This window comes from Protopterus annectens, chromosome 6.part1 (genome assembly GCF_019279795.1).
Source record: "Protopterus annectens isolate FY-2018-M chromosome 6.part1, PAN1.0, whole genome shotgun sequence".
Lineage (NCBI taxonomy): Eukaryota > Metazoa > Chordata > Ceratodontiformes > Protopteridae > Protopterus > Protopterus annectens.
In genome coordinates, this window is record NC_056738.1 from 341,715,007 (window position 1) to 341,742,165 (window position 27,159).

Consider the following 27,159-nt stretch of genomic DNA (forward strand, 5'->3'; position numbering starts at 1 on the left):
AATTTGGTTGGTTTATTGTTTAAATTTCTTTAATTTGACTTGAGTTTTAAAAGAAATGCGTATAAATTATGTAGAATACTTTGTTGCATTGTTTTTAATAATTTTTAATATTGGTTTTAATGAGTTATGGTAGTTATTTTACACATTTCCTATTGTAACTTTGATGTGGATGGTCAGTTATTTACATATGGATGGTATCTTCCTTTTAATTTAAATGGATGTGTTGTAGTGGGTCAGTTTTTCTGACAAGTAGGAATCAACTTAGTATTTACTTTGTATGCACACGTGTGTGCCTTTGTGCGCATGCACGCACTTATACACAAGTCATTTCAAAGTAGTACTACCCTTTTTTCAGGGTAATCGACAGAATGTGACTGATTAGTTGTGACTTACTGATAAGGTTCTCAGCATACATGCACGGTAGTGGGACAGTTTCAGTTAGTGACATAATCTAAATAGAAGTCGCCATTAGTTGAGTTAGGTGGAGATGTCACAGTTCTCCATGATAAGACTAGGGGTCTCCAGGCCAATCACTTTGTTTGCAAGATAGAATCGCAAACAGCCTAATCCAAATTCATACCTGGGGCAGCGTGTTGTGTTCCTTATGGACAGGGGCAATCTGTAAGATACTCTAGGCATGGGCACAAATCTGTGCCAGCCTCTTACCCCTAGAGGGTGCCGTATATTGGGTAAAATTGCGTTATATTGGTTAGGCCGGTAAGGGCTCTTAAGCTGCTAGTTTTGTAGTCTCCTATGAAATGCTTACTGCGCTAGTTTCTTTTTTTTTTTTTTTTGGTTGATCCCTTAGCTGCAAGTTCCTCTAGTGAGTGGAAGCTGATTTGCTAATTTCGTCGTCTAGCCATGCTAGGCACAGGAATAAGTAGTGCTCTGTCTGGCTGTGATCTGTTTCTTTCTTACTTTTATGTTGCTCTTTTGTGTGCCTTTGATCTGTGTGTGGCTGAGTTGTGCATCTTGCTGCAGAGCACAGTGTACCCCATAGTCAAAGTTGTTGATTTTAGAACTTTGCCTGTTTCCTTATACAAAGCCCATTACTTTGAATTGTGATCATCAGTTGGAGTTGCATGGCTGCTTATGTCTTTCCGTAGAGTAGTCTGGGGGCCTGTTGCTGCACAAACTGGAACATATTAAGCTGTATTCCCTTCCAGTCTCCAGTATAGCAGTACCTCTGCATCATCAAGATTACAAGCACTGGGTAGATGTCCTTCCATATTACTGCTGCAGTATTCCAAACATAAGGGATCTCCTGCCAAATATAGCCCAGTGTATGTCCAGTATACCAAAGCTTTTATTATCTACAGGCACTGTATGTCTCACAGGATGCTTTGCTCCTGTTTCTTTTTGAAGGATGAGAGGGGTTCCGATCTTTCCTTATCTGGATGATCTACTCATTCAGGACTTTCCCCCTGAGGCTCTGCTTTGGATCTTCAGTTTACTGTTTCCATGCTGCAGAGTCTGGGGTTCACCATAAACTTTCAAAAATCTCTCCTGACTCCTCCTTAGAATCATGTTTTCCTTGATTGCAGAATTCAGCCCCATCCCCATGCTGGCAACTCTGCCTTTCACCAAGGCCCTGTCTCCGTTTTGCCTTTTTTCAGTCTTTTTTTTTTTCTTCCCTTTGATTTAGTCATGACCAGGGATTTTCTCAGAGTTCTCTGGTTTATGGTTTCCACCATTCCCATGCTGTTTCTGGCCCAGCTCCACATGAGAAAGCTTCACTGGTACCTCAAGTCAGTGTGGGTTCAACATTTTCATCCCTTGTGTACTTTAGTTCCCTTCCTTCCCGGTCTCAAGCATGAACTTGAGTGGTGGATTCGTAATGTCTCTTGCTGTCAACCTGATGCATCCTTTCCAGTCTTCAGTCCCAGTCAAGAACTCATTACAAATGCCTCAGACAGATGGTGGGGAGCTTCCTTCAGCTCTTGCAAGGTTCTGGGTCTCTGGCCTCTTCATCAGAGGTCAGAGCACATTAACATCAAGGAGAGGTGGCTTCTCGTTGTTCTCCAGGCTTTTATACCCTCTTTCTTGCTGGGCCCTTCAAAGTTTTCACAGGCAATACCATGCAAGGGGATACAAAGTTCTACCTTCTTTGCAGACTAGCTCTGGGACCTTGCTGTCTGGTATCAGTTGTCTCTTCAGTCTGACCACATTCCCTCAGAGCACAATTTAGTAGCAGACTCTTTGAGCATATCCAGCACACAAGCTCACAAATGGATGTTTCTCTGTGATGTGTTCCTGGACATTGTCCATTGGTAGGGTACTCCAATCTTTTTGCCACACTTTGTATGGACAATTTCCTCTCTTCTGTTCCAGAATCCAAAGTCCTCTGACTTGGCAAGTGGGCACCCTGTCTGTTTTTCCTTCAAAGGAAATGTTTTTGTATGCTTCCCCCCCTTCATCTGCTTCTGGGGTCTTGCACATTTTTGTGCAAGAGTCTCCCAAAATCTTGTTGGTGACTCCCTTTTAGCCCAGACAGTGTTGGTTCTACCTTCCTTCTTTCTCACTTGGTCAGAGTTACCACGTTATCTCTGTGGGTGGACCTTCACACACAAGACATGGTCTCTCATCCATCTTCCCTTGTCCATTCTTAACTGACACTGATAAGGATTTGATCCTTTTTCAGGCAACTTTTTTTCTGAGTCCTGCAGGAGGCTTGGAAGTTGTTTGTCTAAATGAAGAGATTTTCTGTCTGGTGCCTCTCACACCATCTAGATTTTCTATCTGGAGAGGGTCCTCTCTTGTGTGATTTGCTCCATGCTGGGTTGGGGTAGTCTTCAGTTAAAGCTCACTTATTAGCATTCTCTGCTTGTCTGCCTTTGACTTTTCCTCTGGCTTCCAGACTTGAGGTCACAGTGTCTTCAAGGCATCCTTCATATTGGACCTCCCAGAAAACTTATTCAGTCTTCCTTGGACCTTAATGTTCTTGGAAAAATTACTCCAGTTGCTTTTGAGCCTGCTGCTTTAGCTTCCTTACAGCATTGTACTTGTAAGGATTGATGTTAAGTTGTCTGTCTCGCCTTCGTTTCTTTGCTGGTTGTGATCGGAGCCGAGACTCTGCCATCTTCTATAGCTCGAGAGCTGTTTACTGGCTCGAGGCTTCCCATGATGCCTAGCGCTAGCTACCCAGATCTCGTTTGCCGCTTCAGCTGCGAGGTGTCATTCTTACTGGCTCAGGCTCGTATAAGTTTCTTGTTAAACTTTTTTTTTTTGTCACATTAGTACTTTTTCTGGGAGTTTGTTTAAATTGTAGTTTGTAACTTATGTCAGTATATAGTGTATTGGTAGTCCTTTCCCTTAGAACTTATTTAAATTAGAGAGTTCTCCCCCTCCCCCCAGCCCTATCTCTTCTTGTTGGTTAGAGTTTAGTTTAAGCCTTTCCTTCTTTCTTATTGTTAGGTAGCCGTTTAAGTTAGAGGCTTCCTAGTTTAAAAAAAAAACAATCTTTAGCTGTAGTATACTGTGTGTTTTTGCCTTTTGTTAGTGTTGTGATTTTTTGTCATCACTGCTCAGCCTTTGGGCCAAAAATCTGTGTAGTATCTTATAGGTATATTGTTGGATTCTAGAATCCAAGGTGTCTGGATTCAAGAAGTAACTCATGCTGTCAGAAAATGTGTCTGACAGATGGGCACACTTCTTGCGTCTATTGCTTAGGCGCAGTGCACCTGCAGGACTCTAGTTCTGTATGCCATGCATTTAGCCCAAGAGTTCTGCAGGAGCGCAAGAATAAGCTTATTTTGAGGGGCCTTCTCAAGCCCCAGGATTCACCGGCCAAGGCTCAGCCTGTGGAATCCCCAAAACCGACCAAATCGTCAGCTCCAAGCTCAGAGCCGTCATTGGTTCAAACCTTAACTGCTACTTTGGCTCCAGTTGGAACTGAGGAGACTATCTCCCCATCGGCTCCATCAGTGTCTACGGAGCCATCACTGAGCCACAAGAGGCTGAGGTCCCTTTCTCTGGAATCCATACATTTGGCTCCTCGGTCTCCCCTGCTGCAGAGTGAGCGCAGTCACAGATCTTCCCACTCCTCTCCGTCCTCTAGGCTCTCAGATCACGACATGGAGAGTGGTCAGTAGGTTGCTGAAGTCGCAGGCACTTGCTGAGATGTTGTCCAGCCCTCAACAGGTGTCTGCTCGTCCACTTCTATCGGTATTCCTCCTCAGACTCCATTGAACTCGGAACCAGAGTTCATTGGGGTTGTGGAACAGTCTATTACGATAACTGTTTCTCCTTCGGTTCTGTCGTTGGCTCAGATTCCCTCGATGGTGCTGTCCGTTGAGGGATCTGGGTGCCGAGGCTCCCTCTTCCACTCCGAGGGGGCGAGTGGCATCGGACCCTTGTCCGACCCCATTCTCCCTCTGAGCTTCGGCGCAGGTGAGCTCGGCTCCTACATCTGCCTCGGAGCCGAGGATTCCGGTTTCCTCTGAACCGGAGCCTTCTCTGCATCGTGGCAGGGACTCCTTCGATGTCAAGAGGAGTGTTCTGGCCACTGAGTCAGCTCCATGTTCGACCCCCACTGGCTCCATCCCCTGTGGTTCCTGTGTCAACCTCTGCTCCTCCTCCAGACCCCAAGCGTGGGTAACTGGCGCTCCAGGGCACCCCATTGGGTGTTTCCTCTTCTTCCGAGGCCTCCCCTGATCATTCAGACGAGCCCCCTCGGAAGAAGTGAAAGAGGAAGCACATTGACTCCCCTGAGTCTGTCACTTCTGATACAGACTTAGATGAATCTGAGGGGTCCCTGAGATTCCCCTCTGAAGAGGTTTCCTTCGTGGACATCCTAGAAATGCTTAAGCAGAGGGGAACTGGACTCCCCTAGCCCCTACCAAGGATGAGTCTGTATTCCTGGATGCGTTCGGTTCCCGACCTTCCACCTCCTGGGATGTTCATCGTGCATACAGCTGCAGTCATAACAGACGGGTTCTCCTGCCGTCAGGCGGGTCCTCGGTCGGCCGAATTCCAAAGTCTAGGTCCAGCGTCGATTGTTGTCGCTTCTTCCCTGACGTCAGTGCGACAGGGGTATAAAGGAACCAGCCAACGCCATTTTCTTCAGTCTTTCTTGCTGCGCGGTGCCCGAAGCCGAAGCAGTTCGCAAGTGCCGGTCGGCCAGCTCCTGAAATTATTTGGAAACCGAAGTCTTCTTAATAGCCAAGTACCCCGTTGGGGAAAGTTTTCTTGCCCCAGACCGATGTCAGACAAAGTTAATAATTGTATTTCTTGTGGGAAGCAAATACCGCATAAGGATTTCCATTCCCTCTGTATACCTTGTTTTAGGCCCAGACCACGACGTCTCGGACTGTCGCTTTTGTGCTACATTCAACAAACGCACTATTAAGCGTCGGGCGGAGTTCACCCAGCATTATTTTGGGAAAGCATTTAACTATACTATGTCGTCGGATACTCCGACTCCGGTTTTGTCTAAAAAACGCAAGTCAAGGACCGACACACGAGGTCCGCGGCCTCTACCGACACCACGCCAAAGCCGACTACACGTGGTCCGGTTCTCAGTGAGGCACCTACGCAGCCCCTGATTACCGACGACACTTCTTTGAAGGTGTCTCCTGTGCCCGAGGTCGCAGGCTCCTCTGCCCACTCCCCGACTACAGATACCGAAGCCACTCTGCGTTGAAACTCAGAATGTGGACAGGTCCACCTCTACTCAAGATGTCTTCAGACCTTCCTCTTCTTTCTCCATCAAGGCTTTCACAAAGTCTAAGGCAGCCATGCACTCTAAGAGACCAGCTACACAGGGCCCATCTCCAGGCCCCATGCCTAAGAAACAGATGCTTAAAATGGCTTAGGATTTAATTACTCTAATCAGAGGTTCTCCGCCCCCACCGGACAAAAGGCCCATAGTGGAGGAAGATTCCCCCTCCTCTGATCAGGGCTCCAATATTTCAGAGCACTCTGATGATGAGGAACATTCTTACTCCCCTTTTGAAGACTCTGATGCGGGGGAGTCCATCCTTTCTGTATCCCCCCTGAGGATTACTCATTTGGGGAAACTTTGCATACCTTAAGGGAACACTTCCACTGGGAAGGCCAGGATTATTCAGATTCTAAGAAAAGGCTCAGGGAATTGCTCTGGTTACCTCAGCATAGGCCTCTGGCTATTCCTCCTGTCTTGGACCTCCTAGATGATGTTTACTCGGAGGCCTGCCTTAACCCGGACTCTCTACCTCCAGCTCCAGTTAAGCCTGACAGGTACTACAGGGTTCCTGACTCGCGCCAATTTCTTTACAAAAGCCATGCTGCTGACCCAGAAACCATCTCACAGGGCCCCAAGGGAGTTAAGGCCTCCATTGCCAAAAATCCATTGCCTTCCGAGAGAGATTCCAGATCCTTAGAAAGGTGGGGAAAAAAGGTATATACCTCGGCTACCTTATCCATGAGGGCCTTAAACTGTCAGTTTCATATGCTAAAATACCAACAGTTTTTGTTATCACAATTGAAGAGTAAAATGTCACAACCTGAACAACCAGATCTGAAGGAGTTGCAGGAATTTGATGCATAGTGCAGAGCAAGTGGGTAAGCATACCTTACAATGTGGTTTTGATGCTCTAGAGGCCTCATGTAGAGTTGCTGTTACAGGATCAGTCATACGTCGACATGCCTGGCTCAAGGAACAAGCCTTGCCTGATCATGTCAAAGCTAAATTACTAGGCGCCCCTCTTCAAAAGGATGTACTATTTGGTGCAAATGCTGAGGAGGTATTAAGGAAAATGGAGGAAAAGGCTAAATCAATGCAAACTGTGAAAGAATTTCTACAGGTTCAACCCCCACGTTTTAGTAGAAATTGGCCTTCCAAAAACTGGTTCTTTCCTGCCACAGACAGACCCCAAAGTGGCAGATACAGGCGCCCGAGGGGCAGAGGGCAATCCCAAGGATCGTATAGAGGCAGACAATGGCAAGCTCCTACACAAAGAGGTGGTGAGGACAACTCGCAACTTTCTTTCAGAAAGCAAACCCAATGACTTTCCCCTTTGCATGCCAACCAGGTTTCAAATGGCAGCCCCCTTAGGAGGAAAGCTGGCATTATTCTCAAAAAATTGGCATGTTGACACAAAGGACAAATGGATCCTGGACATTATAAACAAGAGGCTACAAATTCCATTTTTATACCCTTCCAAAAATGAGAGGCATGCCAAACCTGCCGCACAATCAAAGGGCAGAGGCACAAAAGTTAATTACAGATCTCATAAACATGAAAGCTATTCAAGAGGTACCTACACACGAACAAGGTCAAGGTTTTTATTCCGGGCTATTTCTGGTGCCAAGGAAGGGAAAAGATTGGAGACCTATTTTGGATCTATCCATCCTAAACACATTTCTACTCGTACCAAAATTCAAGATGCTCACTCTACAGCAACTTCTTCCCATGCTGGGCAAGGAGTCTTGGCTGGTAACATTGGACCTCAAGGAGGCATACCTGCGTGTCCCAATCAGACAAAATTGCAGAAGGTACCTCAGATTTCTTACAAGTTCAACCCATTATCAATTCTCTGCATTGCCCTTTGGCTTATCTACTGCGCCTAGAGTATTCACGAAATGCCTGGCATCAGTAATTGCCTACTGCAGACTTCAAGGGATACAAATATACCCCTATTTGGACGACTGCCTGATCCAAGCGGACAGCAAGCACATTTTTCTGAAACATCTGGCTTATGTAATAATGTTATTGAAATCTCTGGGATACACAGTCAACAAAAAGAAATCAAGGCTAATACCCTCTCAGAAGATAATTTTCCTGGGTGCCAAATTGGACACAAACACTCAGATGGCCTACCTCATGCCAGAAAAACAGGGGCAACTAATACAATACTTAAGAACACTAGCAAATTGCACCAGGCTGACTGCAAGGAAAATCCTGCAGGCTCTGGGATTCATGGCATCTTGCATCTTACTAATCCCATGTGCAAAGCTGCATATGAGGAAACTACAATGGTACCTGAAAAATATATGGTCTCAACACAGCCACAGTTTGGAAACAATAATACCACTAATTCCATGTCTGCAAAAGGAATTTCTGTGGTGGGCTCAAGCATGTCAGACAAACACAGGGCTTCCATTCAGCAAGCCTCAAGCAAATCAAGTCATCACAACAGACGCCTCGGACTACGCCTGGGGGGCGCACATGACAGATCGGTGCATTCAGGGCAAATGGTCCCAAAAAGAAAAGCACCTTCACATCAATCAAAAAGAAATGCTAGCAGTAATAAATGCTATTATAGCTTTCAAGGATCTTCTACAGCCAGGTCAATTATTGATAAGAACGGACAACACCACAGTTATGTGGTACATAAACAGGGAGGAACACATTCTTACCCCCTATGCAGACTGGCCATGTCACTTTGGAACATGGCCATGGAATTACAAATGGAACTACAAGCACAGTACTTGCCAGGCAAGGAAAACACGCTGGCAGACAACCTAAGCAGGAATATGACAGATCCACACGAATGGAAATTGCATCCAAAAGTTTTTACAGAAATAATCCAAGAATGGGGAAGGCCAGACATAGATCTCTTTGCCTCCCACAAGAATCATCAATTGACAAAATTCTGCTCAAGGATCTTCCATACAAAGGCCTGGAGAGTGGACACTCTTTCTTTCAGTTGGACATTGATGACAGTTTATGCCTTCCCTCCTCTTCCTCTGCTGCCCAAAGTTCTATTAAAGACCAAAGCAGACAGACCAAAGACGATTCTCTTTGCTCCGGACTGGCCAAGGCAACACTGGTACCCACTCCTGAGGAGCCTGACGCATTCCCCACCATGGACCCCGCCTCTAATGCCTCTTCTTCTGACTCAGCACAGTTTCAAAACTCTTCACAGCCAGCTAAAAACACTCAATCTAGCCGCATGGAAGATTCCTTAGCATCACAACAGGCCCTACTCTCCAAGGAGGTGCAGGATGTCATTTTGGAGGCCAGAAGACCATCAACTAGAAAAGCTTACTCCGCAAAATGGAAACGTTTTTGTCTGGAATGAGAAAAAGGGCCAGGATCCTGGAAAACTGAATTTACCTCAAATACTACATATTTGGCTGAACTGCTAAGCAGTGGACTTTTTCTCCTCCATTAAAATGCATGCTTCAGCCATTTCTGCAGAATACAACACTGATCCACCTTTATTCTCTCACCCTCTCTTAAGACAGTTCCTCAGAGGGGCTAAGAATTTAAGGCCTCCAAGGAAACAACCAATACCTGCTTGAGATCTTAATTTCATTCTGGAAAAATTGACCTTACCTCCCTTTGAGCCAGCTGCCTCATCAGATTTGCAATATTTGTCCTGGAAAACAGCTTTTCTTCTGGCTCTCACCTCAGGTCGTAGAGTTTCAGAACTACAGGCACTCATGGCTGTCCAGCCTTTTATCATCTTCCATCAGGACAGAGTTTCCTTACGAACCAACCCATCCTTTATGCCTAAAGTGGTATCCAGGGTAGCTTTAAATCGGGCCATACATTTACCTACTTTTTATCCTAATCTTCAAAACAAAGGGGAGAGATTACTACATTCCTTGGACATCCACAGACAGCTGCGTTATTATTTGGACAGAACAAAGCCTTTCAGAAAATCAGAACAGCTCTCTGTGGCCTATGCGGTAGGAGCTCAAGGGTAGCCAATTTCCAAACAGACAATCTCAAAATAGATAGCCCACTGCATACGCTTTTGCTACTCCTTTCATGGCAAAACTGTTCCTACAGGCATTAAAACTCATTCCACCAGGGCCACAGCCACCTCTACAGCCTTCCTCAGAGGAGTTCCTACCAAGGATATTTTGGAAGCAGCCACTTGGAGTTCTGTGCATACATTCTCCAAGCACTACAACCTACCATTATACTCCAAATCTAGAGCAGGCTTTGCCACTGCAGTCTTGCAGGGCATTTTGGCTCCTAGTTCCAACTAGTGCCTACCACCCCTTCTTAGCTTTGGGATTCTACCCATCTGTTATGACTGCAGCTGTATGCACGATGAACATAGTACAGTTTTGTACCTACCATAAATGTTGATGTTCGAGTGCTAATACAGCTGCAGTCCTGGTTTCCCTCCCTCCCTCCCCTCTTGGGACAGGCATATAGGCTAACACATCCTCATACAACCTGATTGGGGTTTTCATTTATGATGTATTTGCTTGCAACTACTGTATTTTGATTATATAGCACTGCATTATCACACAAATTTATTATTGCCTTCCTTCTGGGGGCACCTGACATCTGGGGCAAGAAAAACTGAAGAAAATGGCATCGGCTGGTTCCTTTATACCCCTGTCGCACTGACGTCAGGGAAGAATCGACGACAACCGACGCCGGACCTAGACTTTGGAATTCGGCCGACCGAGGACCCGCCTGACGGCAGGAGAACCCATCTGTTATGACTGCAGCTGTATTAGCACTCGAACATCTACATTTATGGTAGGTACAAAACTGTACTTTTCTCCGCCTTTCGATCCACTTGTCAGTGGTGGCTCAAAAGGCTTGGTCAGCCCCAGATACAGTGGAACCAACCTCGAGGAGACCCGGCAAGTTTATCACTGCACCCCTTGATAAAGCAGTTCATTACCAAAGGTGTTCCTGTAGATGCCATGGTGGTTAGCAGCAGCCACTAAGAAAGGGTTAGCGGAAACTTCGTCTGTCCATCTTCCTCACAAGGAGTCCAGGACTATGGATAGATACGGGAAGCAAATGTTTGCTTTTTTTCTATGAGGTCACTGAATTACTTATGCCATTTTACCTGGCTTCAGAGGGATCGCCTTAAAGAGCTCGGAGATACCCTTCAGGATCCATCAGCTGCAGGGGCTCAAGCTAAAGTGGCTTCTCAGCTGGCGACCCTTAATTCTGTAGTCAACTCCTCCATGAGGCTCATTTCTTATGCAGCCGATGGTACGAGTAGAGCCGCAGGTACAGGCATGGCCCTTAGGAGATACGCATGGATGCGGCTAAGTAATTTTGTGGAACCCTTTAGAGAGTCATTCACCAACACCCCCTTTGATGGTTCCTTTCTCTTTGGACCACAGGTGAAAGACACTCTGACTAGGTGTTAACAAGAAGGCAAGACTCTCTCTGCCATGGGAGTCCGTTTTTCCACTCCTTCCAGACCATACCCCAAGGGTCAGAAGAGTGGTAAAATGTGGTTTTGAAAATCCCAGAGATCTTTGCCTGACACGTAGCGATTTTTCCTCCAGGGGCAGGGGAGGAAGCAACAACAGACGCCACCCTTGTGGCAGAGGGGGGTCCGCAGAACCAGGGCAGCAGGGAATCCTTTTCTGAGAAGCCCTGCCAGCATACCTGAAGGGTTGCCTGGCTGCCCGCCTCTGGAGGCAGTCGGGGGAAGACTATCACTGTACCCAAAAGTCTGGCAGAATTTAACGCAAGACAAATGGGTACAATCAATCATATCCAGAGGTTACAGAATTCCCTTCTTTCAACCCCCCTTACCGTCAAGCAAATCCCTTCCAGATGTTCCACCCAATCTGAGGGACTTAAGCAGTCATAGAAGTTTCAAAACTGCTAGAAAAACAGCATCCAGGAAGTCCCGGCAGACCAACAGGGATCCGGAACTTACTCAAGGTTCTTTTTCGTACCAAAAAAGAAAGGGGACTGGAGACCAGATTCTGGATCTCTGCAGACTAAACAAGTCTGTTCAAAGAACAAAGTTTCGGATGGTCACGCTACAGTCCATTCTACCTTTTCTGGGTCAGGACAATTGGATGTGCTCCATAGATCTCCAGGATGCGTACGATCATCTCAAGATGGACAGGCTCTCCAGGAGATTCCTTCGCTTCAGGCTGGGAGCCAGTCATTACCAGTTCAGAGCTCTGCCCTTTGGTCTCACCAAAGCCCCCAGGGTGTTCACCAAATGTATGGCAGTGGTCACGGCTCACCTGAGACGTTGAAGATTCCAGGTGTTTCCATATCTAGACAACTGGCTCCTTACTGCTACTACCAGGCATCAACTTCTACAAGCCAGGGACTACACAATTTGCTCCCAGCTAGGCATTACAATAAACTTAGAAAAATCTGATTTGTTGCCCTGTCAATCTATTACCTATATAGGAGCAGACTTGGACACAAGGAGTATGTCCGCAAGGCTGCCGCCAGACAGGGTGACCACAATTCGACAAGTACAAATTCTAATGCAGTGTAAAAAGGTCCAAGTCAGGTTGGTTCTTCAAACTCTGGGTTCCATGGCAGCGGAAATTCTTGTAATCCCTCTGGCCCGCTTTCACATGAGAAATTCTTCAGTGGCTTCTGTTCACACAGTTGTCTTTTCAACAGCTGCCCATGTCTCACATGATCATGATTACAGAAACATGCAAAAGGCACCTTTCCTGGTGGATGGTCCCCCCACTAGTGTCTCAGGGCATACCATCCATTCAGCCCCCTCCGGTTGCCACAGTGACCACAGATGCCTCCCTGATAAGGTGGGGGTGGGTATTATCAGGGCAAGACAGTCCAAGGCACTTGGCAGCCTCACAAGTACCATCTGCACATAAACGTCTTAGAAATGAGAGCCGTGCTCCTAGCGTTGCAAGCTCTTCAGGACTCTCTCTCCTCTGGGACCATTGCAGTTCAAACAGACATGTCAGTGGTGTGGTACATCAACAAGCAGGGCCGAACCAGGTCCTACCCCCTATGTCGAGAAGCACTCACTGTGGCAGTGGGCGATCTCCTCCCAATGATTTCTGATTGTGACGCACATCCCTAGGAGGTCCATCGTCATAGCGGACAGGCTCAGCAGAGCTATTCTCATGCCTCACGAGTGGTCTCTGAATCAGGTAGTTGTGGATATGATCTTCCACAAGTGGGGACAGCCTTGCTGCAATCTTTTTGCCATCCCTTTCAACAGCAAATACTTCTCCCCTTCTTCCACTTCCCGGTCACTCTTCCAGAGACTCTCTAGTCCACGATTGACCTCAGGGACATCTTTCCTCCGATGTCCTTCAAGGATGCATCTGCAGTCATAACATATGGGTTGTCCTGCCTCAGGCAGCCCTTCGGTCGGCCGGATTCCAAAGTCTGGGTCTGGCCTCGGCTGATGTCGCACTTTCCCCGACGTCAGAGCGTCTGGGGTATAAAAGCATCAGCCAACGCCATTTTCCTCAGTTTTTCTTGCCCCAGATGCCAGGTGCCCTCAAGGAAGGCTAAATTTGGATAAATGCAATAAAGTTCCAAACATTTGCAAAAGGGGAAGAGCAGATTACATACAAATAAATAGAAATTGTGGGAATACATGCAGAATCATTCTCAGTCCGCTTCTGCTACAATCAGGGTTCAATTGGCGGCCATCTCTGACTTTCATGTTGGGCTGTCTAACATAAACATTATGTCTCATAAGCTGTGTAAAGCTTTTCTCAGAGGGACTACTCTCCTTAGACCCCCGGTGAGAATCCCCCTCCTCGGGACCTTAATTTGGTACTAACCTCCTTAATTATGCCCCCTTTTGAACCAGCAGCATCCTGCTCTACGTTTCTATCTTGGAAAACTCTTTCTGGTAGCTATTACTTCAGCCAGACACATCTCTGAACTTCAGGCACTAAGTGTTCGTCCTCCGTACTTAGTTTTTCATAAGGACAGGGTTGCTCTGAGGACTAATCCCTCTTTCCTTCCGAAAGTCTGCTCCGAAAATAATCTGAACCAATCTATAGACCTCCCTGTGTTTTTCCCAAACCACACCAACAAGGCAGAATACAAATTACACCAATTGGATGTTCATAGACAATTGCATTTTTACCTGCATAGAACGAAGGATATAAGGAAGTCGGACCAACTTTTCCTTTCCTATGCTCGGGGCAAACAAGGTCTCCCAGTTTCCAAAGTGACCTTATCCAGGTTGGTTGTCTCACATTATTACCTTCATCTATCAACTGAGAAACAAAGAGTTGCCTATCAAACCGAAAGGTCGATTCTACTAGGGCCTTGGCCACCTCTGTAGCCTTCCAGTCTAGGTTGCCCATGGACTTTATCTGCGTAGCTGCTACGTGGGCAAACCCTCATACCTTTCTTTCTCATTACAAGTTAGATATGCTCTCCAGAAGTAGAGCTAACTTTGGTTCCACTGTTCTGAAAAGTCTGTTCCAATGAGCCGCTCAGGATTGTAGGTGCTAGGGATGCTGTCCCAACCAGCAAGAAACTAAGGCAAGATAGGCAACTTAACATAAAGAAGTTATGTACCTACCATAACGTTCCATGTTAGTTGTCTTCATCTCGCCTTCTTTCTTGCATCCCACCCTCCGTCCCCCTGTCCTATTGGATTGAGAGAAGTTTTGGTTTCACTGTCTGAGTGTTCTCTGGTTCGTTTCCTCTACTGACTTAGAGTATGACAGGTATGCTCAACCTGTTTGTTTGGGCAGGTTGATTCTCTGGCTGTGTCTGGGGCTAGCTATTACAAACGAGATCTGGGTAGCTAGCGCTAGGCATCACGGAATAAGGGGTAGCCTCGAGCCAGTAAACAGCTCTCGAGCTATAGAAGATGGCCGAGTCGGAGCAGAGGATTGGCTCTGATCCCAACCAGCAAGAAAGAAGGTGAGATGAAGACAACAAACATGGAACATTATGGTAGGTACATAACTGTTTTTCTTTTGACTCTTACTTTGGCCAAGACTGATTCTGAACTTCAGGCTCCCATGGCTGTTCCTCCTATCTTAGTTTTTCACAGGGACAGGGTGTCTCTGTACTAATCCTTGAGATGGTCAGTGAGTTTCCCTTAAGCAATATATTCATTTGCCTTCCTTTTTTCCTTCTCCACAGTTTACCAGTGGACTTGCATAGACGGCACAGATATTTGGATAAAATTTAAGTACTTCACAAATCTGACTAGCTATTTGTTTTTTTTTTTTTTTTTCATCCCAGGTCTTTGGGTTTAGTTTCTAGGCGGACTATCTCTTCCTGGATTTATAAAGCCATTTCTTTTTTGTTCCTTTCATGGTAGATGTCTTCAGTAAAGGCTAACCTTTACCAGAGCTGTTGTTTCCTCTGGTGCCTTTTTTCAAGGGGCTGGATACCATTTCTATATTTGAGGCTGCTACTTGTTTTTTTGTCCATAACATCCAACTTAATAATGCTTAGGGAAGGTATTTTCAGGGCTAGAGCTGGATTTGCCAGGACTATCCTACATGAGTTTCTTGAGGGTTCTTCAGTGCCATCCTCCTCTTGGGGTTTACCTTGAGCATTTGTACTCGCATATCATTGTTGCAGTATTCCTAATGCAAGGAGCGACATAGTACAGTTATGTAAAATCTTACCGTAACAGTAGAGATGTCCTTCTCTTTACTGTTGCAATATTCGCTCCCTCCTTCCTTTCCCCTCTGCTGTAGCCTGTTCTGCTTGTCCTCCTGGTTGAGGGGTTCTTCTCTCCTCTCTTCTCCTTCTGGATGCACATGTCCCTCCTGGTCCCCAAGGGCATTATGTTCCTCCTGGGGCTTTTCAGTTCTGAGGTGCATGTGTGTGCGTCTGTAGATCACCTTTATGCCCTGTACATTGCCTGGGGAGCATAATTGCGACATGCAGTGCCTGTAGCTACTAAAGGTTTTGGTATACTGGTTGGACAGTGGGCTATCCTTGGCAGGAGATCTCTTCTGTTAGGAATACTGCAACAGAGAGGAAAAAGACATCTACTGTTATGGTTAGATTTTACACAACAGTACTGTCTTGCTGCTGCAAGCTGAACTCTGAATAAAACATAAATCTGGCAGTTCCTGTACCAGGTGCATAGTTGCATTCAACTTTGTCCTTGAAGGATTTTAACTTTCCCACGTTTCTTTACTGGATAGGATAAAATTGGAAGTGTTTTGCTAGGTACTCCAAATTTATGATCCCTCCTGCCACCTTAGTTGTAGCTTTTGTTAAATTCCTGCAGTAGGTAAAACTCCTAGCTAGCTGCCCGTATGCCAGCTTTACCTACTGCACACCAGTTTCTGGAACTATTGGGCTGCCAAATGTCCTGCCTTTACACCATTTTTCGCTAGCTTATTAGCACTAGGCACTAAAGCAGTGCATAAACTCTCGCTCCTTACTGACAACTAGTTTTATCACACACTTTAATCTACATGGCAGAAGTGTAGATTTTACTAAATCTGGAGGCTAGCGTTTTGTCAAAATATATTGCCAGTATCCAACCTTCCTTCATGCCACTTGCCAAAAATAAGTTTTCTTATACTAAGCCTCAAAGGACTGAGGCATAAACTTGAAACATGTTCCTCATCAGCATAGGCAGTTCCCAACGTACCAGTGTGACACCATTCATAACAAATCGTGCTAAAGGGGATAACCAAGCTGGCGTCCTTGAGCTCTTAAGGCTTTTTTGGCTACTAGCCATTACATATACCAATGTTCTAGTTGTAGGTGATGCACCACTTGTTAGGCTGAGCAAGGAAAGGTTGACAGTTAACTCTCTGGTGCCTAGATATGACAGTTAATCCCTTCACCCAAGGTTCATAATTGCATTGTGGTCATTCATGTCAAAGTGAACGACTTGCAGCACACATTTTCTTGGGATTATATGAAGAGACCAGTGGAATTCTGAGCATCCATCTGAGGTTGGTATGCACATAGTTTTGAGCAGCATTCTACTGTCAAAGAATGTTAGTGTAAAAAATAAAATTCAACAATTATCAAATATACCTACAGAGGAGGACATGGTCAACATTCCTAACTGTTTAGTACAGGGTGAACCTACATCTCTACTCTGGTCTTTAGCACATTGTGGGGGTGGAGAGAGAATATTAACCAGCTCCCCCTAGTGCCTTTAGAAGGTGACACATTGCTACATTTGTCAGCCTAGCCAGACCTGATAAGGGCTGCTTATTACTAAAAGCCTCCATTAGAAATTGCTTTCCCTAGAAGCCTTCCTGCTCCTAGAAAATGTAAACAAATGCATCATCACTACAACATTGTTCCATTGCAGTAATACACCATTCTAATGACATTCAGTGCCTACCACTTGTTTAGATTCACAGAGTGCATCTGTGCTGTTGGTGGTGGTGTCCATAGTCCTTTGCTGTTCTGTGTCACCTAGACTTAAATGCCAACCTGTTAATCTTTCACTTATCAATAAAATTGCCTCCTGTATCCTGGCAAACTATAGAAACTCTTTTGTGACACCCACTATCTGTGAGGCATACCTAAATAAGCCTGTGCCATCCTGTTGCAACAAAGACTGTTTATTCTTGGGAATTTCAGCTGGTCAGGTATAAAGTGGAAGACTTAATACTGCAGATAAATGTGCAGTTCTTCCTACATTTGAGTGATTGCTCTCGAGACATGATGCTGTCTACCACCACAGTGCATATTTTCCTGACTTTGTCACTACAATTATTCCACCACTATTTTATACATCTGTAGGTACCTATCAGTGCTCATATTTGACCACCATCCAATGATCGTTGCCATTAGGATGACACTCGTGTCCACTACCAGTACAATATTTTAAAGTTTTTTTGAGGCAAATTTATTGCAGGTAGCTGACCTGTGGTTTTTAAGGTTTGCATCTGCTTGATGATCCTGTAACAAACACCACAGCATTTTTAAAGAGCTTCTTTTGCCCAACAGTATCTCCGTTTAAGACATCTGTTATGATCTGACACAACAAATGTAATGAAAAATGAAGAAGGAACCCCCTATGATGGAACCCTGGTTATGGACAAACTATATAACGCAAGAAAACTCCTCACTCTTAAAACAGATTACCCCGTATTCCAAAACGGACATCAAGAAATAGAACTTGCATAAACACCACCAATGCCAAGTTTGAACTGAGCATACATCACTGCCAAGGACAACTATGTCTATAAACTGGGTTAAGAACCTTAGGAACAATACTCTGCATTCCACTAAGCTGACAAGTGATTTGTTATTCTTATGCAACTAGTGGGGACAAAGCCATATTGGCAGATTTTAGTTCAGACTTCTCACTCATTTTCCCTGATATCCCACCCCCATATGGCATCTTGTCTACCTTCTCACCAGTCATTTCTGAACAAGTTTTAAAGGCTTTTTCAGAGGTGTAAAAAAAACTCCTTGTGGCCTGATAGCATGCCAGGGTGTTTCTTAATCTGTTTGGTCTCAACCTTTCAAATATCTTTGTGCCACAGGTGTTGAGAGCACCTCTGGCAGTCTCAATTCAAAATAGTGCCCCACTACTAATCCAGTCTGTAAACCAATGAGCTTCACCAGTTTTGTTTGCAAGGCAATGAAAAAAACATTGATTTAATAAATATTGTCCTTTTACGATCCCTCCACCCAAACTAGCTTGGGGTTGTGCAATGAAGTCCACTTTTAATATAGTAAACTTTAAATTTACTGAAACTTTAGAGGACAGATTGGTGAACATCACATATGTTGACTTGCCAACACCTTTGATACCGTTCCACACTCTGGCTTTGTAAACAAACTAAGCAAGCCAAGTGAAAACACTTGTGTAATCCAGTGTATATCAAACTGGCTGGCTGACTCACAGAATCCATCAGGCTGGTTTACGGACATTCTGCAATAAAAACTTTATTAATGTTTAGGTTCCTTGGGGTGTTATCTTTAATTTTTGGTGTAATTTTTCTGATGTCCAAACTGATGTCAAGAGTCGCTGGCTGTCCAAATTTGCAAGGGATTGCAAAATGGAGCTATTAATTCTCCAGTGGACTCTGATCCTACAAGGGTCTAACATGTAATGGTGCTAGGACAATGGTCCAAGAATGAATGCTAAAATGTATAGTATCGTGGTGGCCTGGTGTGTGTGCATACCACCCATCCAGTGAATAATTTTCTCAAGTATGCCATCAACCAACTTGTTTTGGGGAGCAGTTCAATCCCCTTGGCTATTGCAAACAGGCTGCATGTGAGAATCACTGATCTTCATGTTTCACTAGCAGTTATCACTTGTGGGTTATCCCTGCTCTGCAACAGTGAATACACTTGAACATCTGCATTTATGGTAAATGTACAAAGCTGTACTCTTTCAGGCCCAGTTGTGCTTACTGGCTCAGCAATTCCACAAGGTCTTCCTTCAAGTAAGGCCCCAGATTTCATATTTTTTTGCTCTGGTCTCCTCTTTACAAGAAAGCTCTACCCTGTTGCTCATTTGGCCTGTTCATTCCTCCTGGGAAGAGGAAGACAAAAGACCCATTTTTCATTCTAGAGTTGAGGGATGAGATAATTTGACAGTGGTGCAGTCATCCACACAGAGGGTCAGGGTTTTCTACTTAAATTCTGATTCTGCAGCTCAAGGTCAATAACGTGCTCTAGGGTTTGGTATGCAGTGGGCATCAGCAGGGTTGTGCCAGTCCTTGAAGCCAGTAATGTCTTATGGTACCCAGTCTGCCACAAGGATTCTACAGTGGGAATGTGCACCTTGGGCATCTGCACTTAAGTGGGAATCTTTTTTTTCTTGAGGCTGTGGTAATGCACTTTTAGGAGATGCAGGATTTTGCTGACGTGGACTTAGTTCAGGCATGTCAGGTCTGCCACTGTTGGCAGACTGTTCTCCTAGTGTTTGTATTCTGCTGCCAGATACCCAGTATTCATTTATAGCATCTTTGAATCTGAGTTCTTCTGTGCACATTCTTTCTAATCCTGGGAAGGATTAGGGTATTGTTTTTTATTTTTTTTTTTGGGGGGGGGTTCGAGTTGGACCATGAGACCCTTTTTGTGTATTTTACATGTGCACAAAATGTTGCAATGTATGCAGTTTCTGTGAGTTTAATAGAGGATTATGATTGGGCCTACAATTTGTAAACTTGAGAATTCGAATTATGAATGCCAAGAAGATGTGGATGCCAAGAAATTCTTCTAGAGAGTAAAGTTAGAGAGGTGAGTCTAAACATCCATGTTGGACAAAAGTTACAGTTTGAGATCTGATCACAATTCTTTGTAGTGCATGGAAGTATGCTAAGTGTACCACTCATTACAGGGGGGAAAAGGGCAATGTTTTTCTGACTTTTAAAAACTGTGAAGCACTTGGTGAGATCCATCATCTTGACACATCAGTGAAACACTATGAAATAAAGCTAGGTATGGCTAAACTCATGATTCATTGCTCACTGCAGATAACATCTAAGTCTTCCTCTCACTGTCATAATCTCTCTCAAAAAAACATCATAGCATTGATTTGGAAAACTTCTGTAACTTAAACCCTTCCCAAAGCAAACCAACTCAAGATACCTCACACTCCGTCCAGTATCCATCCTCCCATTTCTGGACACACTTTTTAAAAAGACTGCACCCAAATCTTCCTCTATATCCAGCAGTAACACCTGCTGTCCTCCAAACAACAAATTCTGCCCTGGACGAAGTGCTAGGACAACACTTCAGCAAGATGTCATTAGTTAGGAGCCAAACTCTTGATATGGCCTCCTTACAGGAGCCCCTGTTTGTAGACCTAACAAAGGCATTTGACCTCATTAAGCACGATCTTCTCCAAAACAAACTAATTGAAGTTATTAGCATCACTCCAGATGCTGCTCCCCGTTTTAAAAACTTCCTCTCTGACAGACACTCCTGATTAGGAAGATCTTGTTTTAACTCCGAATCTGCACCTGTTACCAAAGGTATACCACAAGGATCCATTCTTGCTCCCCTGCTCTTCTCCATATTCATTAACAAAACTTCCTTGTGACCTCCCCACACTCCCACTTAGCTTCAGTGCTGATGACATGGTCTTTTACTTATCAGGTCACTCTCACACCAACATTCTTAGCAAATTCCAGTCCGTTTTACATGAGCTCCGCCATTGGCTCATAAACCAAAAACTACTCAACCCCACCATCGCTTGTCATTCTCCAACATAGATGACAAGCGGGTGGGGGTATTTCGTTTTGATGCTTTAATACGTAAAAACACATCAGGATGGATAGCAGCATCATAAAATATAAACAAACTGGATAACAGACTGACTTTACATGCTTACATAAATACATGCATGTATACATACATACATGCATGCTTGCATCCCAGCAGCTTACTACAAAATGGCAGTCAGACTTGTACGTGCTCAGTGTTTATACACTTGTGCAAGCCCTTGGATAGATTTTTAAAGATACATGCGCACAGATTGGTCTACACCCACCAAGACTATGCTTTTTGGAACGCTACAGAAAATTCACCAATTGCCTAATGCTAACTATCTTTGTCCTTCACAAGCATTCCATAGAAACAACCTCCATCTTCAAATACTTAGGACTGTAGTTTGACTAGTCACTAAACTTCCATTTCCACAAAGACAAAGTGAGAGCTAAAGTCAACTCCCTCCTCTTCTGGGCCAAAGATCTCCCCTTTCTGCCTCAGACTGTGAAGTCCTTGGCAAAGGAATTTTTTTACTCAGCTTGAATATGGGATCCTAGTTTTTGTTTCTGCCTCCAAGAAAAACATTGTTACACTCTATTATCTCTAACATCATCTGCCAATTCATTACAAACTCTCCTCTCTGTGGGCATCATTATAGTACTCTAGAAGGAGCGGAATGGCCACCCATAAAACAAAGTCCTAATCATCTTTTAGGATCCCAACTATACATGAGTACTCCATCTCTACACATTTACTGCCCTTGCTTCTAGACTTCATGAAAGAAACCTCAAATAACCTGAGACACTACTCACAAGCCACAGCAGCTATCATTACCCTTTGAAACTCTATATATTTAAAAAAAAAAAAAAAAAAAAAAAAAAAAACACTTTACATGCTTTCTCTTGGACACCTATTTTGTCAAGCTTTCCCCAAAAACATCAAGGAAATCAGCACTTATTCCAAATTCAGAATGCAACTCAAAAAGGACTTCATCCAAACCAAATGCTGTTGCTTCAGTACAGGACATATCACCTTAGCTGTGTGCTTTTTGAGACTACTCTTCTGTCTCAAGATCTGCTGAAAATTGACCCACTTTAGAAACTAATGTATATACTGTACATTGTAGTGTGCTTTTTCATTGGAATGCTGTAATTAGTTTGAACTATTGTTGCTTGCATTTCTGTATTTTTGTCTGCTAAATGTTTTGTTTCCTGTAGGCTGAACTTGAAATTGGTCAGTATTGATCAGTGCCCTACCCTAGTAAACAAGTAAATAATATAGTGCTGGCCACCAAACCATATCGGAAATCTGTCAGCTTAGTGTGAGGCTCAATCTTAGCATTGTTTGTGGGAGGGGGGGTATATGGTGCTTAGCAGTTAAGATCAGGTCTTGTGCTACTGAAGCGCTTAACTTTTTTTTTTTTTTTTTTTTTTGCCTGATGTTGCAGCATAATCATGATGCGCCATATAATACGTATACAATGGGTGTACTTAAAATCTATACTGAAATATCTAAAGTCAAAAGTATTGACAAAATCTAACTTGTACTGAGAAAATGCTTATACCTTTCTGTCACTGCTGTGTGACCTCAAAGTTGCTGCATATAATTAGGGGAATTTGGGGGTGCAAGGGGGATTGCCCGTACAGAAACTTTGGGTTCATTGTTGTCTTAGTCTGCCTCAGCAGTTGGGTATATTGGATCTGTATAGATCCAAGCCCTTTAGATGACTTCTCCAAGGTGCAGGCTTCTCCCCTTCCCATAAAGCACCACCCCTACCAATCCTTTTATCATTTGCCACTTTAAAAGACTGATGTGGTCTCCAGGCTTAGCTCTTGTCCGTGTTTACTGAGACAAGTGTTCAGTTTTCTGCTTTTGCTAGTTCAGGTTGTTGTCCGATCTAGTAGTCACTACCTTTGCATTTAATTCCGCTTTGTACTTCTCCCCTGTTTTGGGGTAGATTTTGTTAGTTGGTATCTTCCCAACATTTTCTCCCCTTCAGCTTTCTTCTGTATTGTCTTTTTTAATTTTTTTCCCTTTTACTTGTTACATATTAGGCTATTCAATGGAGTGTTACTTCCCCAGTGTTATTGGGTATATTATGTGTGGACATTTGTACTTTACTGTAGTGGTAGTTCAGGGTGTCCAACAAGGCCTTTGGTTTTAAGTGCTTGGCTTTTGGGCACAAAATACTGTCCCAACACTAGCATGTTAAGTGTGTATGTATAATGTTTGGGGGAAGTTCACCAGGAAGAGGTTTGCTCTTCCTTTGGGCCCCAGGCCCTTTTGGATCGGTGCACCAAACTATTTCAAAGGGCCTTCTTCCTGCCACTGGCTGCCTCTTGTCTGGCTTCCCTCAACCTAAGAAGCATTCAGACAGGCCTTCACAGAAACTTGGAAGAAGACAAAGAGAGCCTGAAGTTAACGTGGCAGGTAGTCGCAAGAGAGATTTCTGGATACCGTGAGTTTGTGGTCTTTCTCCAAAGATTTTGCATCCCTGTGATCGGACTTCCACCACTTTGACCTTGGACTTGGATAGTGATAGGATCCCATCTCCAGACATGTATGGTGTTCTGGAATCACCCCCCCCCAAACGCTGCCACATCCAAGTCATTGACAAATGACCCTCCAGTTAGAGACATTGCCGTGGCAGTTCAACTGCCCAATGCAGCAGCATCTTTTAGATTGGTGGAGTTCTCAGAGTCTCACTGAAGCCAGTGCAGATGTGGATAGGATAATAAGGAACTTCCTAGAGAGCCATATTCAATTAGGGATTCTTCCTGCTCCCCCTTACCAGGGGTGTTGGGACCTGTGCCTGACACTCCCATCATGGTATCTGCTTTTCCGATCTAACCTTTGGGTCAGATAGTGTTGCATCAGGGTGTCCCCCTTGAGTACCCCCCCCCAGTCGGAGCAGAATGTCAGTCAAAGATGTCCAGGCTTTGTGTCTACCTCTTTTGACTATGACCCTATTGGACCTCAAGTCCCAGCATAGTGAAGTAATTTCCAGGGGTTGGGGTCAAATCAGACTCTTGAATATATCCTCACCTCTCAAGGCCTTGGCCCTTGACAGCTTGGCTCTAACATCAGCTTCAGGTGCGAGCCAGGCAGAGTCGAGGGATAATCTGTCAGGGTCCTTGGACCTGAAGAGGCCATCCTTGGGGTAGAATGCTTCCTGAAAAAAACATTTGCTTTACCTAGGTGTTTTTGTAATATGATCAAATATAGCAAACAAGCAGGGATCTTGCAAACTCATCTGAATGAAGGCAAAACGACAAAAACACAAATCTTGAGTGCCAGAAAAAGGCAGACTTCTCTAAACAATTGCATCCTGTTAGAGAGAAAATGTAAAGTAAACTAAATTGCAAAAATGTGTTTATATGTTGCATAAATGATATTTGTTTTTGTAGTGAAAATATAGGACACATCAGAATAGACCATTTGCAGGCACAGCCAGGGTGAAGAAATTCACTAAAAGGGAGCAAATTCAAGAACATGAATAATCTCTGAAGGTAGAGAATACTGTAGACGGTTGAAACTATATAACTATTGAATTGTTTGCTTTAACCTTTGAGATTATACTGCTGTTTGGTTTACCTAACTGTATTGCAGACAAATGTTGCTGAAGTAAAAATAAGTAGCAAAAGTAATCATCACCTAACCTGAAGATGCTAGCCTTAGAAATATCACTTAATCCTGTTTCAGCTGTAGCATTCATTCTCAACTCCCACACACCTTGTATTTAATTGTGGTCTCCATGCTATACACAAACTGATTCCAGTCCCAATTTTTTTTTGCTTTTTCCTGCCAGTGGCCAAAGGCCAGTTTCTTGTAACCACCACCAGGATGTTAGAATCAATGAAAAAAAATGATCATGGCATTAGATTTGTAAACTCCAGATGAGTTGTTGGGGTTGAAATTTGTTACCCAAAATAGGTTGAATCTTCTCTCCAACTGGATCTCATTGTACATTTCAACAATATTTTTTTCAGGTTAGTCCTAGTTTAACATGCCTGCAAGTTTATATCCATTTCCAGTCTGAACAGCCTGTCATCAGAAACATGTTCATTAAAAGGGGCTTTTTTGTGACTGAAAGGGTGGATATAAGCAGTAGAAAAAGTGGGGTTTGAAAAATGGTGGAGCCAAAATGGTGCTTTATTTTGTCTTTGAAGACTGTGACATCCGAAAATCAATTGTTTCATGCTGAATAGTATGTGAATTTTAATAAAAATGTTTTGTGGATGTAATTAAGTCTACAGAGTTAATATCTCCTTCCCAAACAAATATATAAATGTGAATTGAAATTAGCTTAAATGTTGAATTGAAAATGTGTTCTCCCAGTGCCACAAAATAAAATTAGCATATATTGAGGCTGTTGTGGCAACCATGGTGACACCGGAGAGCTGGTGAAATTGATTACCTTCAAAATAAAAGTAATTTCTTAAAATAACCTTTAAAACCTGTCAGTAATTTCTTTCTTTAATCATTTAACCCTACCAGCATGTTGTGAGGTATTGCAGTAAAAGGATCAATGACATCAGTAGTGATAAAATGTCATGATGATAACCCACATCTCTTCTGCCTAGCTCTTGGGATTCTTTCAAACGTGCTCACATGTTGCAATTTTCATTTGTCAACAAAAAAATGCAGTTAGTTCCATAATTAGCCCACCAGCTACCACTACTGGCCTTTGTGGTGGATCAGAAATGTTTTTCCTGTATATTTGGAATATAAAATTTCACATAAGCAATATTTAGTTTATTTATAGGAGCACACTCCTGTATGAACAGGTATCCAATACCATACTCATCATTTTTCCAGTGAAAATATTTGTATCAGTCAGTAGAAACCTCCTCCCTATATTCCCATGTGTGCAATATACAAACACGTTTATTGCAGTTCTTTTGTAACATGATCTAACCTTTTAGAGAAGTCTAAGTTGTACTGATCACTGTGAGTAGCTGACATGTTTACATGAATGGCTGGCTTTTAGATGGTATTTGCTGTATGATTTAGATTCTGAAGTCTTTTGTGTTTGGAAGTGTTTAAGATAATTTGTTCTCTGGTTGGACTTCTGCTTGGATTTGTTTTTTTTATGTATATATTGTGTGTATGTATATATGTATCCGTGGTGGTGGCACTGCGGTAGCGTTGTCGCCTCACAGTAAGACGCTGACCGGTTCGACTCTCAGCTAGAGTGTCTTCTACATGGAGACATGTGTGAATGGGCGTACCTTCGTTGAAGGTTGTGCATTAGGGCTGGCAACTCAGCACGTAAAAATCAACTGCCAATCATTAGCAGACCGGAGTTCCACTGTGGCGACCCCTAACTGGAAAAGCCGAAAGACACAACAACAACAACTGAATATGGCCGAATCCCCTTTTGGTCGACATCTGTTTAGTCGACTATGCAGGTGGTTGACAGGTGTGCAAGGTCGATAGACCCCGGGTAGGGGAATATTATCTTTCTTTCGGGATTGTGTGATCTTGGAGTTGCTATATATAATTAGCAGAGGGGCTTGCCACCCTGCAAAAAAAACTGTTTTACTCTTTTTATTTAATATTTGTTTTGCATGCATTGATTTTTGCTCTGTGCTTGCATAGTAGTGTGTCGTTTGCAGTCTACCTTTTGTGGTTGATCTTGTGAATATCTGTATTTGGTCATGCATTCGATCATACTGTAAGGAAAGGACAAACTTCCCGATCCTCATTGTTCTCTCTCCCACTGAAAAAAAGCCAGCACTGTTAAGATTAGCTGATGTCAGCTTTTTTAGTGTTATAATTGCACCATTCGACAACCCCTGTGACAGATGACAAAATGCATACATGTGACATAAGCATGCACACTGAAATATTAAAGGCAGTAGGACCTCCAGTATTGGAAATTAGGCTGTCTTGTACAGAAATGTAAAATGAAGATTTATCCCAAAGTAAATAGTCTTGCTGCTTGTAGAAATTCCCCAGTAAGAACCTTGCTTACAGTTCCATACAACTGGATTACAACAACTTTCACTGTTGAACTTTCAAAAGCTCTCTTCCGTGTTCTTTTTGACTTCATCCTGGTGTCATCTTCCGGTCTTTTCACTTGTCTTTTCTGGAGCCATGGCTCCAGATATCAAATCCCCATCCAAGCAGGGCAAACACTCTGCATGGTCTTTTCTAACCTTCCCTTAATGTTTGCTTTTCATTAAGTAAACCTAAGCTGGGGTAATGCATCAAATTTTCTGTCTGCTGTTAAAGAAATACGCAGCTCAGTAAAGCAGCACTCCTACTTAACTTTCTTGTAAATAAAATGCTTACATTATTTTGAGTTTTGTTTACAAATACTATGTAAATGTAATGTTTTGAGTCGCTTGTACTTCATAATTTAGCAAGCT

General features: G+C 43.7%; 1 protein-coding gene across 1 annotated transcript in view; it reads left to right on the plus strand.

Moving 5' to 3' along the window:
* GANAB (glucosidase II alpha subunit) overlaps positions 1-27,159 on the plus strand; it is a gene marked incomplete in the record, with an annotated part of 1,503,123 nt that overhangs the window by 1,296 nt on the left and 1,474,668 nt on the right.